Below are 16,247 nucleotides of genomic sequence, written 5' to 3' on the forward strand. Positions count from 1 at the left end.
GTCAGGTTGGGTATTAAGGAAAATTTCTTCTCAGAAAGAGTGGTGATGCAGTGGCACAGATGGCCAGGGAGTGGGGGGGTCACTGTCCACGAAGATGCTCCAGAACGATGGAGATGTGGCACTGAGGGACGTGGGCAGTGGGCACGGTGGGCTGGGGTTGGACTTGGGGATCTCAGAGCACTTTTCTAACCTTAATGATTCTGTGATTCTGTGCCTACAATGGAGTTGCTGAGCCAGTCACTCATCAGCTCGGGTAGCAGAGAGGGCAATCCGATGTGTAACTGTGTGCACGGAGGGGATGCTGACCATGTCCTCAGTTGTCCCTAGCTGAGATCCCTGGCACCGAGCATGCAGGCTGCTGTGTGGTGATGCATTTATCATTAGGACCCTCCTTTCACATTGCACCTCCAGAAGTACCTTGCTTAATAGAGTACTATTGATCCTGAGAGCTTAAAACAACAATGAGTGTATGATCAGAATGCAGTGTTTCGCAGGAACTGAGATAGAATTACTCCGTTTCACAGAGACAGAAGGAAATTCTCAAGGATTCTGGTGGGCAGGCAGATGGGCAGCAGCACCTGGAGATGAGCACCGGGCACGGGAACCCATCCCCAGCCCTCAGATGGAAAGCAAAGTGTGTCAGGGATGCAATCCATCGCACTACTGCAATACTGTATGAAATATTTAACTTCTGAGTGCGTTATCAAAGTGGATTCTTTTGAGGTTACATTTGTGCCCTTGTAAAAGACATGCAGCCAAGAGCAAGTATCAGCCCCAGAACAAGCAAACATCGCTCCAGCACAGCAGCCACGTTGGCTCAGGGGACCCAAAGCAACACTGACATGAAATCAGCATTACCTCCTGCTCCCAAGGAGAGGACGGCCCCACACCCATGGGTATGAAGTGCCACCACGGCCACGCTCTGAGTGCATCACAGCAGCAAAGCTCACCTCCATGGGAGACTTGTGCTATTGAAATGCCAGACATCAAAAGCATTTTAATGTCTTAACCCAAGGAAATGAGCAAATAGAAAGCAAGGCTTTGCTGCTGAGATCCAGTCCTCTGCCAGCAGGTGACTTCCGAGCTTTATAATAAATAGAAGAGGTACAATCTCTCTCTTGCTCAAAATGGCTCGCTAAATATTTCACTGAGCGTCTTGGTTTCCCATTTGTCCTGCTTCTGTTCACTGCTTGTCTCCCCCATTTGTTCCTCCATGTCTGCAGATGCACATGGCACCCAGTGGCACAGAGGCAATCTGCAGGCACAAAGCACTGGGACCAGCTCAACCAGGAACCACAGAATCACAGAATTATTGGAGTTGGAAGAGATCTTTAAAGCCCATCTGGGCCAAACCCCCTGCAATGAGCAGGGACACCCACATCTCCATCAGTGCTCAGAGCCCCTCCAGCCTGATCTTTTGTGTCTTCAAGGATGGGGCATCACCTCCTCTCTGGGCAACCTGTGCCAGCTCTTCACCACCCATGGCATAAATACCTTTGTCCATACATCCAGCCTAAATCTCCTCTCTTTGAGTTTGAAACCATTTCCCCTCATCCTATCCGAACAGACTCGAGTCTGTCTCCTTCTTTCTTACAGCCCACTTTCTGATACAGAAAGTTCTCTCTAGAGCCTTTTCTTCTCCAGGATGGAGAAAGCAGTTCCTGGCGGAAACAGATTTAATCTCAAGTCTTAATATTTAGTTCTTTACAAAGGTCTGAAGTTCAGGAGATGGGGAGTTCAACTGCAGAGCCACACAGCAGCACTTGGGAGCTGCACTCTGCTCTAATTTCCCTTCTACCTTTGTACAGAAGAGGCTCATAAGAAAAAACACTGGACTGTAGGTTGTCGCTTGAGCATCCCTATTGCAGAGCAGTTGAAGTGAACACAGAGCTGAAGGATCTCCAGAGCAGCAACCTTGGGAACAGGCACTTTGCTCAGAAAACGTTGTTTCTTATCATTGCTCTCCCCCATTGCAACAGTGACCGAAACTCTAAGGGGGAGGAGAGTGGAGTGGAATGTTGCCATAAGGAAAAGATGAAGGCAGCATCTCCTGGAGGCAAGCGGAGGGGAGGAAGTCTGTGCAGAGAACAGCAAGTTAGCAGCATGAATTGTTCAGGCTCACGAAGCAAGATAAAGCTCAAAGCTCCCCCAGGCAAAGAGTTAAAGGATAAAGCCAGTCCCACTGCACAGAGCCACTTAAAGCCATTTGGAAGCCTGCCGCACTTCCTGCCCTTTGGAGGCGGCCGCGTAGGCAGAATTCCCTCCTGCATTTACGGAACCTTTGCACGGCTTCATTGCATCCCGTGCACCGTGAGATTTCAGCTCAAGGGCTGCTCCCCCCCTGCGGGAGCTGGGAAGGATCCTGCCTTGCCACGTCCCCACCTGCTCGCCCTACGCGCTGCCCCAGCTCCATGGGGTGCCGCAGAGAAGCTCAAAAACAAAAGTCTTTGATGGGCATTGCGAAGTGGTGACCACAGGTTTCTGGGGCTGCAGAGACACCGTGGGGACGTTGTGGGTACACCATGGGGACACGTTTCTCTACTGAAGCCACATCTCGGCACGCTGCGCTCAGGAGCGAATAATTGCTCTGTCAACTTCCCTCGGCTCTGGGAAGGGCTGTGCTTTCTCTTATTTATTCCCTGCTTTGAGCTGCAGAGTGTATGTGCAGCAGAAGTTTGTGTAAAGGTTTTATTGCTTCATTTTTAACCTCTGCACAAATGGCAGCATCATTAGCTTTGGTTTCCCCCCTCCTCCCTCCATCATCCTCACTTACATGCATTTCTTCCCCTGGCCATCCTTGTAATTCTGCTGTCTGGCAGGTGGAGCAGGATGGGGAGCTCAGTGGACATTTATTAGCAGTGAGCAAAACTTTGTCCCAGGGTTCCTCAGTGCTGCATGCAATACACAAGGAAATCACCAGCACGAGCTGGTGCAATGCAAGAATATTGCAGCTGGGGCTAAGGGAAATGTAGGTGCTGCACAAGCTGTGTTCTCTCAGCATCCCCAGCTCTGTGGTTGGCCACAGACAAGGAGCATGGTTCTCATTCTGGGGGGAGATGTGCTGGGTGTTCACTTGCTGGTTCATCTTCATTACAGCCTGGCTTCCCTACAATGAAAAGGTCCCATGTCCTCAGCAGAAGGCTGAACTCACCACAGCTGGTACATGGCACAGAAGAAGGCAGCAAAGGAAAAGATGAAAAAGATGATGAAGATGATGATGATGATGATGATGATGATGAAGGTGAAAAAGACAAAGGGAATGATGATGAAGAAGAAGATGAAGACAAAGAAGACGATGATGAAGAAGACAGCAAAGAAGATGGAGACAATGACAACTCAGCCTCAACACGGGTTGTTTGCTCTTGCCTGCCAGTGGTGACTTGGCACCCCATTAACCTGGTGACACCTTAGGCTCCAGAGACCATCGTGCTGCTACAAATTGCAAAGCTCACCCCCAGGAACAGGCAGCTTTCAAGATAACCTGCAGCTGTATTTGTAAGGGGTGAGGAGGGGGGAAGGTATGCAGAACTAAAATCTTCCAAAATAGGAATCCTGCCTCTGCAAATATTAGCGATTCAGGCATCATACTGGGGATTATCCACTGTCATGGCATGTAGAAGGAAGATGGATTTCAAGATGATAATAGGAATGACACACGTTGCTTTTTCTCCCTTTCTGCTGACACACAATTTAGCAGTCAGTGCAGAATTTTCTTCCCATCTAAAATTTCCGTTTAATAGCCAAGAAGCTCATGTTAATTCAGCTGATCCTTTCCACAGAGCAGAGAGGAAGGGGGTCTCTTTTCCTGAGGCTTTTTATGAGGCTTTGGCGGTTGTGTCTAATCAAAAAAAAAAAAAGAAGAAAAAGAGAAAAAAGAAATCACCTCTGGTGTATTTGCAAAGACCAGCCAGTAAATGTTCACTGGGGAATGCCACCTGGCCCAGCTGGGCAGTCAATCATTCAAAGAACCACCTGGAGCTTCTCCTCAGAGACGTGGAGGCCCTTCTCAGCTTGGCTGCAGCACTGAAGGGGCTCAGCCCATTCCCAAGGCAGGACAGCCATCGCAGACACCAGCGGGGCCCCAACAGGAACAGCAAGACCACGGTGTGGGGACACAGGGCTGGAGCCCCTTGTCCTTTATTCCAGTTTTCATGTTCCCTGGCCATGCCCCATCCCAAAGCCAGTAGATTCAGGCAACCCCAGCCATGCCATACACCATCCCCTGCTGATGTCAGCTGAGGAATCACAGCCTTACTTATTTTCCCAACCAAGAGTAGCTTGCAGTAAGGCTAACCCACCAAGTTAACATCCTGCTCAGTTAAACAAACAGAAAAATCATTACAAAATTATCTCCTGTGCATTAGAGTTACACATATATATATTCAGTTATCCTATAGAGCAGAAACACGGGGCATTGCTTAATTAAAGACGTGGGTGTGCGGGCTCCAGGAGCACAAATTCAGCATGCAAATCTCCGTGCCATGCGCGTGCAGCCAGGATGCACACAGAGCATATTAATGCTGTGTGTGTCGAGCCCCGCTGCTCACACAGCGCCAGGCAGACCTGCTCCAAAGGAAGGAGCACCAGCTCAGATTCATCCCCAGTTTTATTTATTTATCTACCAAAAAGCATCCCGTGGGCAGAGCTGGAGAAGTGAGGGCACCCTCACACCGACCTCAATGAACACCGTCTGCTGTTGGAGACCGGCTGCCTCATCCCTTCCTCCAGCCTGAAATAAATGCATAAGAACAGCGTTTACAACTTCCCTTTTGTTCAGCATAACTCAGGTTATTGCCAAGAACTGCAAATTGTTTACCAGCACCGTGCAAACAAAGGCTCCCGATCAGCCACAGAAGCACAGCCCTGGGGCTTTCCAGCAAGCCTCAATTCTTTAATTACTCAACAAAAGCTCACTCTTACCTTTTTTTTTTATCCTTTCCTTCGGCTGTTACCTTAGAAAACCACAGTGCTGGATGCATTCCATACTGCACGCTGCTAAAAGCCTCCTCTAGGATGATTTTGCCAGAGTAGTTTCCAGTCTGGATTGGATGTAGGAGCGATGCTGTGCCACAGCAGAGAGCAAAGGGGCCACGAGCACATACATGTGCACACACATTGCACTGTGCTTACATGTGCCTGAGCAGCTGCTTCCAGAGGCAGCCCCAGCACATGTATGTTTTTTGCTGCCATTTCCACAGAATCACAGAGTCACTGAGGTTGAGAAAGACCTCCAAGACCACCCAGTCCAACCCCAGCGCACCACAGGAGTCCTTCCTGAGGAATATAATTAGAGACCTCCGTGTGCCCCTTACACAAGCTGAGCGTGATGGGGCTCATTTTGTGCATTGGCTTTTGTCCATTTCAGGCCCCACCACTGGCACCCAAAGAAGTGTTTCCAAGAGAAGCCTGGAAGAATGGCTTTCCACAAGTGGAACTGGAGAATGAGACAGGAGACTGGAAGCACACAGTGCAGCTCAGCCCTCCAGAAGCCATCCCTGTTCCAACGGTAACAGGAGGAGTGAAGAAGCTCACAGCCATGGCTCCCATCTCTCTCAGCACCTACACAGAGAGCAGGACAGGTGGAAGGCAGAAGTCACAAACTTTGTAAAGACGTTTTGGTCTTTACCATCTAAGAAAACCCCTTTCATTGAAAGGGGAAAAAAAAAAAAAAAGAAAAAAAAAATTGCATCTCTTTAAAAAATCACTTTTTAATAAAGAGGCAAAATTTGCATTGCATTAAGTGAGGAGCAGTTCAAGGTGCAGAATAATTCGCTGTCAATCTCGAGCTGCTTTCTGCAGAGGGTAAATAAGCCTCGTGCACAGCCGGTGTGGTGTAAGCTGTCAGCGCAGCCCATGCATCAGTCAGGAGGAAAACATAACGTTGGCGGATCTCTGAATACATAAATAAAACATGCTTACCACTTGCCATCAGCAAAAAAAAAAAATAATAAAAAGTGAGGCTGCCTTTCTAGCTCCCCCACCACCACAACCCGCATCTGTTTGAAGCATAAAGTCGGATTTCGGGATCGCTTTTTTCAGAAACCCAAACAGGCTCTAAGGAAAGGGGGAGGGATGGGAAATAAATGGGAAAGTTTGGCAAAGCCAAGGAAATGCCAACAGCTGGCGGTGAGAACTGGAATTTGGTCAGCGGCCGTGGGGCAGAGAGGGCCCAGGGCTGAGCCCCCAGCATGGAGGTAGGTCACAGTTTCCCAGTCCCATCCCCACAACCCTGCAGCCCTCCTGTCTGCCCTCCATCACACCTCTGCAGCCAAATGCAGTAAATTGATTTGCCCGAAGTTATTTACTATCCCAGCCATAAACGTGTCAAACCCAATCTTTATAACTGTAATTAATGCAAGAATTTCCCCCTTTTTAGAAATCTCTGCTATGAAAATTCCAGTGGCGGCTCAAGGATGCTTCATCTGGGGAGGATTCAACAGAAGCTCAAGGTGAATGGCTCCAAGATGAGCTGGCTCCTTTCCTGTGTTGGGTACCACTGGTGGTTATTCCCCGACTCCCCATGGGTCCCTGTCCTGGGAACAGGGATTTGGGCGGCTCTTTCCCCACTACAGTCACTGCTTCCCATTTAGTTCCCATGTCAACATATATTTGAAGAACAGAAATCAAGGCTATGGGGATCCTTGCATCTCTGGGGGATTACTGAGATACAGGAGAAGATGGCATCCCTTCACCATCTCTTGGCTTGTATCAAGACACAAAGGAGACGAGCTGCTGGAGACGCAAGGTGGGACCTGGTACCCACCCAGAGGATCACCACTCGTTCTGCCTTTCATAGCACAGTCAGCCTTCATTTGCCACAAATGGTGACATTCAGGAGGCACATCTGGAGCAATGCTGGGCACATCAAGCTGCTTCCCCCAGTGCTGAGGGACACACAGCCCCAAGCATAGCCCATATCTAACCCTGTCCCTCAGTGGGAGGTGTCTCAGTCCCGTGGAGTTACACAAGAGCATCGGGCCATTGGGAGACATGCTTCACCATGATGCTTGGAAAGACTACAGAGCTCTGCCATCAGCCCTCGTCCCCACGGGCATCAGCAGCCAAAGGAGCACATCCAAACCCACCGGCTGAAGGAGACCCATGGTTTGGGGCAGCTGTGCAGTGCAGTCCCTGTGCAGCCCCCAGCCATGCTTTGGTCCAAGCCAAACTCCTCTGGGTTTAATAAACACTATGGCAGGATCCAGGTTTCTGCTGCTGCTCTGTTGTACCTACAAGGTCTGTGTCTGTCATGAATTAAAAACACGTTACATAAAACACCAAGGGAAGATGGTGGTGGTGGATGCAACACATCACTGGGTGCACGTGAGCTCTTCCTGCCTCTTGCAGGCTGTTCTGGTGCTGTGACTTCGTTTAGGAGAGGCTAAAGAAGGTGTGATCAGCATTTAATTACACCAAACTCTTTTGACTAGTTCAGATGAGAATTTGCCTGAGCACGAATCATTCCAATCCCAGCACAGCATGCACTGATCCATGCACAGGGAGGCGAAGGCAGAACCATTTAAATAGGAGTCAGGGAAAGCAAATCCTTTGACTGCAGAGTTCAGCATGGAGCATTGCTGTTTTTATACAAAGCTGCTGATCTCTGGGGGGGAGAGTCTGCAGCCGCAGTCAGGGAGAAACAGAAAATTTGCTCAGAAGTCCAAAACACAGATTCAAATTAATGGAGAGCGAGAGCAAACGCCTGGGTGAGCGCTGCAAGAAATGGCCTCTGCATTGTGAGCCTGAATTCTTAACTGAACTCACCTCATTTCAGCTTCTGACTTCCTTTGCATCCACTTCCCATGAATATTCAAGCAGAATTTGCTGGCAGGAATATTAGCAAAAGCAGTGCCAATATCAGAGCCTGTATTAGCCAACGCTGGAACGCATTCACAAAACAGTGCATTTCAGCCCCATAATTGGGCTCGCTGGCACCATTCAGCCACGCTGGAGCCACTCCTGGGCACCAGGCCATGGCTGAGGGGTGCAGGGACTGGGGGGGGGCCAAACCGGTAGGGGACAGAAGAGGGCTGGAGAAGTGCAGAGGAAGTGGTCCCAGGGTGGTGGCCATGGGGCAGTTGTGGTCCCATCGAGAGACTGCTAACATTAATGGAGATGAAATGGCAACAAATGCTGAGAGAGACAGAGGTACACCAGGGGCACTGGGTGCTACCTGGAATGGGCACTCTCAGAACACCCCACAGATATGGGGGTACCTACAAGAGCCACCACAGCACGGCCAGAGAGAGGCAGAGCTGCCACTTGCTGTGGTGGGTGGCAAAAGCCGCTGTACAGTACAGACATGGAGCTCACAGCTGGGCACCATGGCAATCTGCAGAGCAGAGCACAAAGCTGCACTTTCCTGCAAGGCAGAGGATAGCAAAGGCACACCGAAAGTTCTTGAAGCATTCATAGAATGGGGTCCACAGAGCAAAATCTGGGCCCCATCAGTGCTCCGGGACCACATCCTCACTCCAGCAGGAGAAGCATAGCTCCCTTCTGGGCAATGTCCTACATTCAGGGACCTATCACTAGTGACAATGAGAGAAGTGGCACTGAACAAATGGCTCTGCACTGTGAGATATTCTGAGAAGCAGAAGAGAAGTAGGTGGAGGCTTGGGGTTCATATGGGACTAAACCAGCTGTGGTACCATGCTGACATCAGTGACGCCAGTGCTGAAAGCATGAGGCTGACAAACTGTAGCAGAAGTGCTGAGTCATGGCCGGAAGCAATGACTGAGCACCTGGTGGGAAGGCAGGGCCAACCCAGGAGAGCTCAGCTGTATGCAATGTACCTGAGTGACAGGAAGGGCTGGAACCAGGACTCACCCCTTCCCAGACCTCATTTAAGGGCTGGCAGTGGAGGGGAAGGTATCTTGCTGGAGATCTCTACCTACTGTAGGCCTTCTGAAGGTAAGCAGTTTTTCAGGGTTTTTTTTTGTTTGTTTGTTTGGTTTTGTTTTTTTGTTTTGTTTCTGTATCCACAGCTTTGCTATCCTACTATTATCACAGTACTTTCCATCCTATTATAGCATTACACAGACATAGTGCAAGGTCACAGAGTCACTGAGATAGGAAGTGAGCTCTAAGATTCCCAAATCCAACTCCAGCCCACCCCACGATGCTCGCTGCCCACATCTCTCAGTGCCCCATCTCCATGGTTGTGGAGCATCTCCAGGGATGATGACCCTACCACCTCATGTGCCTCTGCATCACTGCTCTTTTGGAGAAGAAATTTCTCCTAATACCCGACCTGACTTTCCCCACATTACCTTTCATCCCTGGAGATGCCTTATTGAGGAGCATTTGGAGCTCAGATCAGTTATTTCCCCTCTTCTCCCCCTTCCCTAGATACCATCCTCCAGCAAGGTGCCCTGTTCCCATGTGGAACATCAGGCTGGCTTAGTGCTGAGCAGCCTCCAGCGCCTCTTTGGAGCTCCCAAATAATGAAATACAGAAAAGCATCACAAGAGACCACATGCACCATCCCCATGTCCCCAAGTGCTCGCTGGCTGCTGCCGCAGGAGCAGCAAACACTGAGCCCACAGCAGGGACCCATCTGACACAGGGTACCATGTCAGGTTCAAACAGTAATTAGTGAGAGTGGCTTAAAGCAAACACAGCAGTGTTCTGCTGGTCAGCTGACCTTAATTAGCCTATAAAGCGGGAAAGACATTAATAGGAAATGGTGCCTGCCTGGAGGTGATAAATAAAATGTATTGATCTCTAAGCACCAAGCTGGCAACTCTTTGTTGGGAAAACATATGATTAGAAGTAGTGCAGCAGTAAATACAGAGCAGCCTCTCATTCATCTGCTGGTGCAAGCCTGAGTCAGGGCAGGACCAGCAGCATGCTGGGATGGGCCCCTTTCATAAGGAGGCTGTGATATAACTGGATAAAGGCTGTGAGTGATGTGGTCAGCAGGCCCAGTGGGGGTGGGTTAATGGTTGGATTAAATAGGCAGGGCATCTCGTAAGGAAATTCTCTGCAGAGGTTTGTGTTAGATTTGCTCTCTGATTCACGCTTGTTCCAGTGTCAGAAGGATGCTATCATACACCAGATGGAGCCAAATAAAAACACCACGCTCACTGGAGTAGACTGATGTGAGAGAGAGATAATAATTAGGATGTGCCATATAGCTATTAAGGCTGCAAATCTGGCGAGTCTATTATATTTTCTGTATTTCTATTTCTCAAAACATGGTGACAACCAGCAGCATTAGCATCCCAATACATCTTTTTTAAGGCATGCACAGACCACAGTATCGGTGTTACTTCTCTCAGCACTGCCAAGTTAGCAGAACCAAGGCAAAACCCCCCTCCAGGCAGTGCTGGTTGGTGCCAATGGGCTTTGCACAGCAATTCCTGGCCTGCTCCGTTCCTTCCCATTTCCCAATGCTACTAATGGACAGACTGATTTTTGTTTTCAAGAACTTGAGACCCCACCATGAATCCCTTCAGCCCAGGCGAGGCATGGGTCCATTCCTCTGCACTATCAGTGCTGAAGACGTGGGAATGCCTTTGCATGAGCAGGGCTGGCTCATGGGAGCAGCCCCACAGAGCTCTGCCCTGCACCCCGAACCTCTCCTTGGTTGTGTGGGGTCCCGACCCGCAGCCTGCAGGGCCACAGGCTGGGATTGCTGCTGGGAAGGAGTGCTGACAGCACAGTTCCTCAGGCGGTGCAGGAGGGCTTTTTTCCGACCTGTTTAATTAAACATGTTCAGAAACTGCAAGGGGGAGTTTATTGGATTTTTTTTCTCTTTTTCAATGCACTGGAGCTCATTAAAAAATAAAGGGGAGGAGGGTGTTTGTTGCAAACACAGCTTTCAAATAAGTCTTAATTTAAATAATTAAACGAGCAGCATTTATTCTTCTTGTCGGCTTTATTTCCTTACCAGCTTCCTTGTCAGTTTAGCCCAGATTTAAGGTGCTGTGCAGTGGGGGGATGGGTGCAAGGATGGAGCTGCAAGTAGAACTTGGTGCTCTGGTCTGGACCCATAATGGTGATCCCATCCCACCTCCCTATAGCACTGGTGCTTCCATAGGGCACAGCAACCCCTCAGCAGCCAGACCCCAAGGGCTGCAGTTAGTTAAGCCTCCATCCATTCTTCAGCCCAACCTTTGGAATTTGTATTTTCAGTTTTTAAAGAGCTTTGGGATGCATTAGAAAGAATGCAAATTTTATAAGGGAAATACTGTATACACTTATAGATGTGCAACGCTCATGTTTCAGGACTGTAACTGCTGGGGTGAGCAGGGCACTCCTCCAGGGGCCTTTCAGAGCCTGATTGTCTATTATGGATGCTACATGCTGCCCAATATGTATTCACTAAAGCCTCCAAACTTTACTGAGCAGAACAAATAAAAGCTCAATTGTCCATCCTCTGCCTCCCACCTCCGTGGGGCTGTGGCTCTGACAACAGCTGCTGCTTTCTAGCAGCATCCTACAGCTGAGATCACTGAGGGTCAGGTTGGATATTCTTCTCTGAAAGAGCAGTGATGCAGTGGCACAACTGCCTAGGAAGGTGGTGGGGTGACCATCCCTGCAGCTGTTCAGGAGCTGTGGCACTGAGGGATGGGGCAGAGGGCACAGTGGGGTGGGCTGGGGTTGGACTTGGGGATCTCAGAGCCCTTTTCCAACCTTAATGATTCTGTGATTTGTTGTTGGTGTTGTGCTGGGATGGGCTGCAGAGCCCAGGAACCCTCTGACCACCACAGCCCTCATTTTTGGGGGAGGTTCTGCACAGCAGTGGAACTAAGGAGCTGCTCTGCCAGCACAGGGCCATGCCCTGGGATTTTGGGAGCCTTCCTGCAGGGTTTTGGAGAGGAGATCTCAGTGTCCCTGTACTGTCCCAGCAGCAGAGAGAGTGGGAGCTGCGCTGGAGACATCTCCCAGCAGAAAGCACCACCATAGTGAGTTTTTATGATCCTATATCGACCCCCTCTGGAAAAAGCACTGCATTCATGAGATGCATGAATGGGGCAGAGGGGTTGGCACAGCACAGGACACTGACATCACCCCATGGAGGGACCCCCAAAGGACAACACCATGCCCTCACCCCCCCCCTCCCCTCCCCTCTCCCCCGGCACACTGCTGTCTGTTGCCATTAGCAAACCCAGCCTCCTAAATGCCTTTACATCCCCGTTCTGAACGCTGTCACATCTCCTAAGTGTCTTAAAGTAATACTTGATGATATTCTCCCCTTCAGTAAACATATTGATTAGATTACAAATAAGATTACCGCTGAACACGGTCCTTTGCAAAGAGCCAGGCACCGCTCTGCCCCCCCTCAAGAGGTCGGGGTTCGTTTGCTGCCCGAGCGCTGATTATTGCAATTTATTGCAGCTCTTCTCTCCCTCTCCCCGCGGGGACACGGAACAATTAGAAGCTGCATTTTGGGGTGATTATAACACGCCTCGGGGGCGTTCAGGAGGCAAAAAGCTAAAGAGAAAAGGACTTAACGACCTGGAAAGGCAGCGATCCCTGGCAGCCGTTCCCAACGCACACAGCACCCAGCGGTGCGGGGCAGCCCCGGGTCAGAGCTGCCGAGCGCACGGAGCTGCCCGCATTTTTTTTATTTTTATTTTTGTTATTATTACTGCTATTATTTTTAATTCGAGCTTTGTTTTTCTCGCTTTATCAGCTAGCCTATATGCACCCTTCCTCCCCTTCGCGTTTTCTGCTATTTACCTCCCAGCAAACAGATATTTCTGGCTCGGAATGAGGCAGACGTGCCGCCCCGTGCGGGGCTGAGCCGGGGATGGAGCCGGACGGGCTCCGAGCTCCCCCTGCCGCCCGCCGCGGGGCCGGGAGCGGATTCGGCTCTTTATTAATGAACGGGCTGCAATTAGCGAGCGGCTCCCGGGGCTCCGTGACAGCGTCAGCGATGCCTTAACGATGCGGGACGAGGAGGCCGTGCGGTGCAGCTTTCTTACCCCTTCTCCTCTGCCTTTCCCCACGCAGACACAGAACTGTACGGCAGAGACGGCTGCAGGAGGCGAACAGCCGCTCCGCGCACGCTGCCTGCGCTCATCGCCCAAACAGAGCGCGAAGGGCTCCTCCCGCAGCACAGAGCTGCCCTCTATCCGCTTACCGCTGCTACTCCCTTATCCTGCTCAGCCGGCTTTACGCCCTGGGCACCCGCTTCAGCTGTTGCTTTGCGCTACCGGCGCACAGCCCTCATCCAGCACCTCTCCCCTTCAAACCAACCTGGCCCTCGAGCAGGCAACGGGGTAAGGGTGACACTGATATATGATAGAAAGAGCGAAGACACATTAAGTTGCTCAGCTATTACTTTTCAAGCATAAGCGATCAGTCCCAGCACACCCACCTCGCAGCTTTCCCTCGCTCCTTCAGAAGGGGAAGAAAGCACCGCGCACTGTGTGCAGACAGCAGAGTTGTCCCTACAGGACACTGCATCCCAGCGCCGCCTCCTGGGAGATCACACAGACCGACCCCAGCTCCATCCCTGCAGTTGGCAATGCTCCATTGCAGCGGTGTGAAATTACAGCACTGAAGGCAGGAACAGAAAGCCAGGAAGCACGTGAAGAATTATTTACATCACTTATACATCTGTAGATAGACTTCGGTTTGCTGTTGGATTGAGAAGTACACAAGTGCTGAAGCGCCCCATCCCGGCGGTGTTCAAGGCCAGGTTGGATGGGGCCCTGGGCAGCCTGGTCTGCAATTAAATGGGGAGGTTGGTGGCCCTGCGTGCAGCAGGGGGTTGGAGATTCGTGATCCTTGAGGTCCCTTCCAACCCTGGCCGTTCTGTGATTCTGTAAAGCCACGCTGTGCTCCTATCAAAGGTTAGGAGCAAACTGAAGCACCCAGCCAGCACTCGCCTAAAGCCCAGATGTGCAAACAGCCCTGCAGGAGCACTGGAAGTCTCTAAAGAGGCTCTTCCCTCTGTAAACACACAGTACAAAAGTTTACAGCTGGATGCATGGCTCTACATACACAGGGCAGGGAGAAATTGCTGCTTGCGTGTATCAGGTGTGCAACCAAGCAGGATTCTGACTTACCCCAACTGTTAACTCTTCTCTGCCAGTTTCAAAGCTGTTGAAGTGACCGCTGTGTTAGCATGTTATTTGTAATTCGGACCATTAATGAAGATGAGGAAATTTCTTGGATCAGACTGAAGTCTCCAATGAAATCTGAGCTGTTGGGAATATTGGTGGCATTGATCAGTGTCTATGCATGCCTTTCCCTGCATATTTCAATGCCTTGAAAGCGTATCAGTTCAATTGCAAAGCTGTGAAATACGAAAACAAGGCTCACATCAGAGTGCATCGTATCTCAGTGGTTCTATGGATTTCTGTGCTAGAAAAAAGCCAACAGCAGTAGCTCAGGAGCATTACAGCTACACACCATCTAATTAATGGTGTTGAAGTAGAGCGAGGCTAACACAAGGCAGGGTGCAGGGCCTGCAGGTCACATGCAAGAGTGCTGCAAACTTATAGTGAAGGGCTGGCGCTGCACCAGGGCCCAGAGCTCCCCTCCCTGCAGGGCACTGACACACCAGGGCTGTGCAGCATTCACTGTGTTCAGCTCCAACTTCTGCTCTGGGTCATAAAGCTTCTGAGAGGCTTTAAAATAGTCACCATCTCATTCATATACATAAATGTGAGCTACAGGAGGGCTCACCAACATTCCTGCCTGGAAATCAGGGACTGCCTCTGGGTGGGAAGAACTGCATGGAGCCAAGGGCTGACTGCACTTCCAGACGTGATGTAAACCAAAACCAAGTGCTGCAACCTTACAGATTGCCTCCTCTGCCCAATTCCTCTGGCTGCTCTGGCACTTCCCAGCCTTCTGCCTGGGAAGCCAAGCAGCTCGTTTCTAAGGTATGCCTTACCCCAAAGCAACACACCAAGGTCAGGAGGTTCTTCCCAACTCACCTGCAGCAGCTCTGTGCTCGTTGGATGGAAGGAAGGCTATGACAATGATCTGGCCAAAAGTCAAGGCTGTTTCTTGTACTTAACAACATCACCTAATTCCAAAGACAGAGTGGAGTTAACAAACAAGTAAAACCTTCCAGTAAGTGCTGTACCTGATGGTGGGGAGCACAACACTGCTGCAGCCCTCTGCTTTGCAGTGGGTCTCTGTGCCACATGAGCAATGCAGCCCTCCAGCAGCACATGTGGTGCAGGAACCTATAGGTAGATTTGTCTGTCCACAGGAAACAATGATGAAAGCCACTGATTTTTCTATGCACCTAATAGGGGGGACTGGGACCTCACAATTGTGAGTTTATTTATTTTTGTAAACCACTCACGTGGGGAAAATTATTCTTTTAAAAAATCAGAAGCGAAACGTTCAGTACAGAGCATCAGAAATAGACCTTCTGGTTTTCACATCAGTAAACAACGACGAGTCCCTGATGGTGCTCTTTCACAGCCGTGCTCCAAGTGCTCTATCACACCTCCTTCTGCATCCCGCTGCAGCAGCTGTGGCTGAGGAAGCAGGCCTGCCCTCTCTTGCTTCACTAGATCAAAACCAAATACTTCTCAGGATCTCTTCAAAAAGTTTCCCCACTTAAAAACCAAGCACAAAACACCCCACGAGCCATTGGCCTCCATCTGAGATCCCCAAGCCAGTAATGATGCTTCCAGATGGAATAAGTTACACACCTCCAAAACAAAACAAAACAATAAGAAACCAAAGTGCATCTTTAGCAAACAGCATCCCCTCGGGCAGCCCCAACTTTTACTGTACCAAGAAAAATAAATTCAAGAGGAGAAAAGATTCAGAGAGAAAAATACATTAGCAAATACAGATAAATTTGTTTTTAATAAAGGAGTTAATTTTCTTTCAATCCTATATAAAACAATAGCAATTAAAAACTTCATTTTTGAAAGTAAATATTTACATATGAACAAGTAACTGTGCAAAATTTACATGAAAAAAAATGGAAAGACAGGATTTCCTAAAAGACAAAATGAAAGGGGTGTAACAGTTGTCAGGTGTTGATAAAAATACTGATCAGCATTCAGTTTACACGCAAGAGAGTTAAATTCTACCATGAGAGGTCACACAAAGAAAGCCAAAGTATTTACAGTCATAAAAGTACTATCAATAGACAATTTAATACAATAACCTCTGAAAATATAAAGAACCAATTAGTATATTTGTAATAAAAAAATAGGTACAAAGAAGGGACTTTGCTCTGGACATCTTTAAAGTAGGCCCACAGCTTGCATACAGTCTTTTAGCAAAATAATTATAGTTTACATAGCCATTTTTAT

Source organism: Tetrao urogallus, assembly GCF_951394365.1.
Source record: "Tetrao urogallus genome assembly, chromosome: 16".
NCBI classification, from domain to species: Eukaryota; Metazoa; Chordata; class Aves; order Galliformes; family Phasianidae; genus Tetrao; species Tetrao urogallus.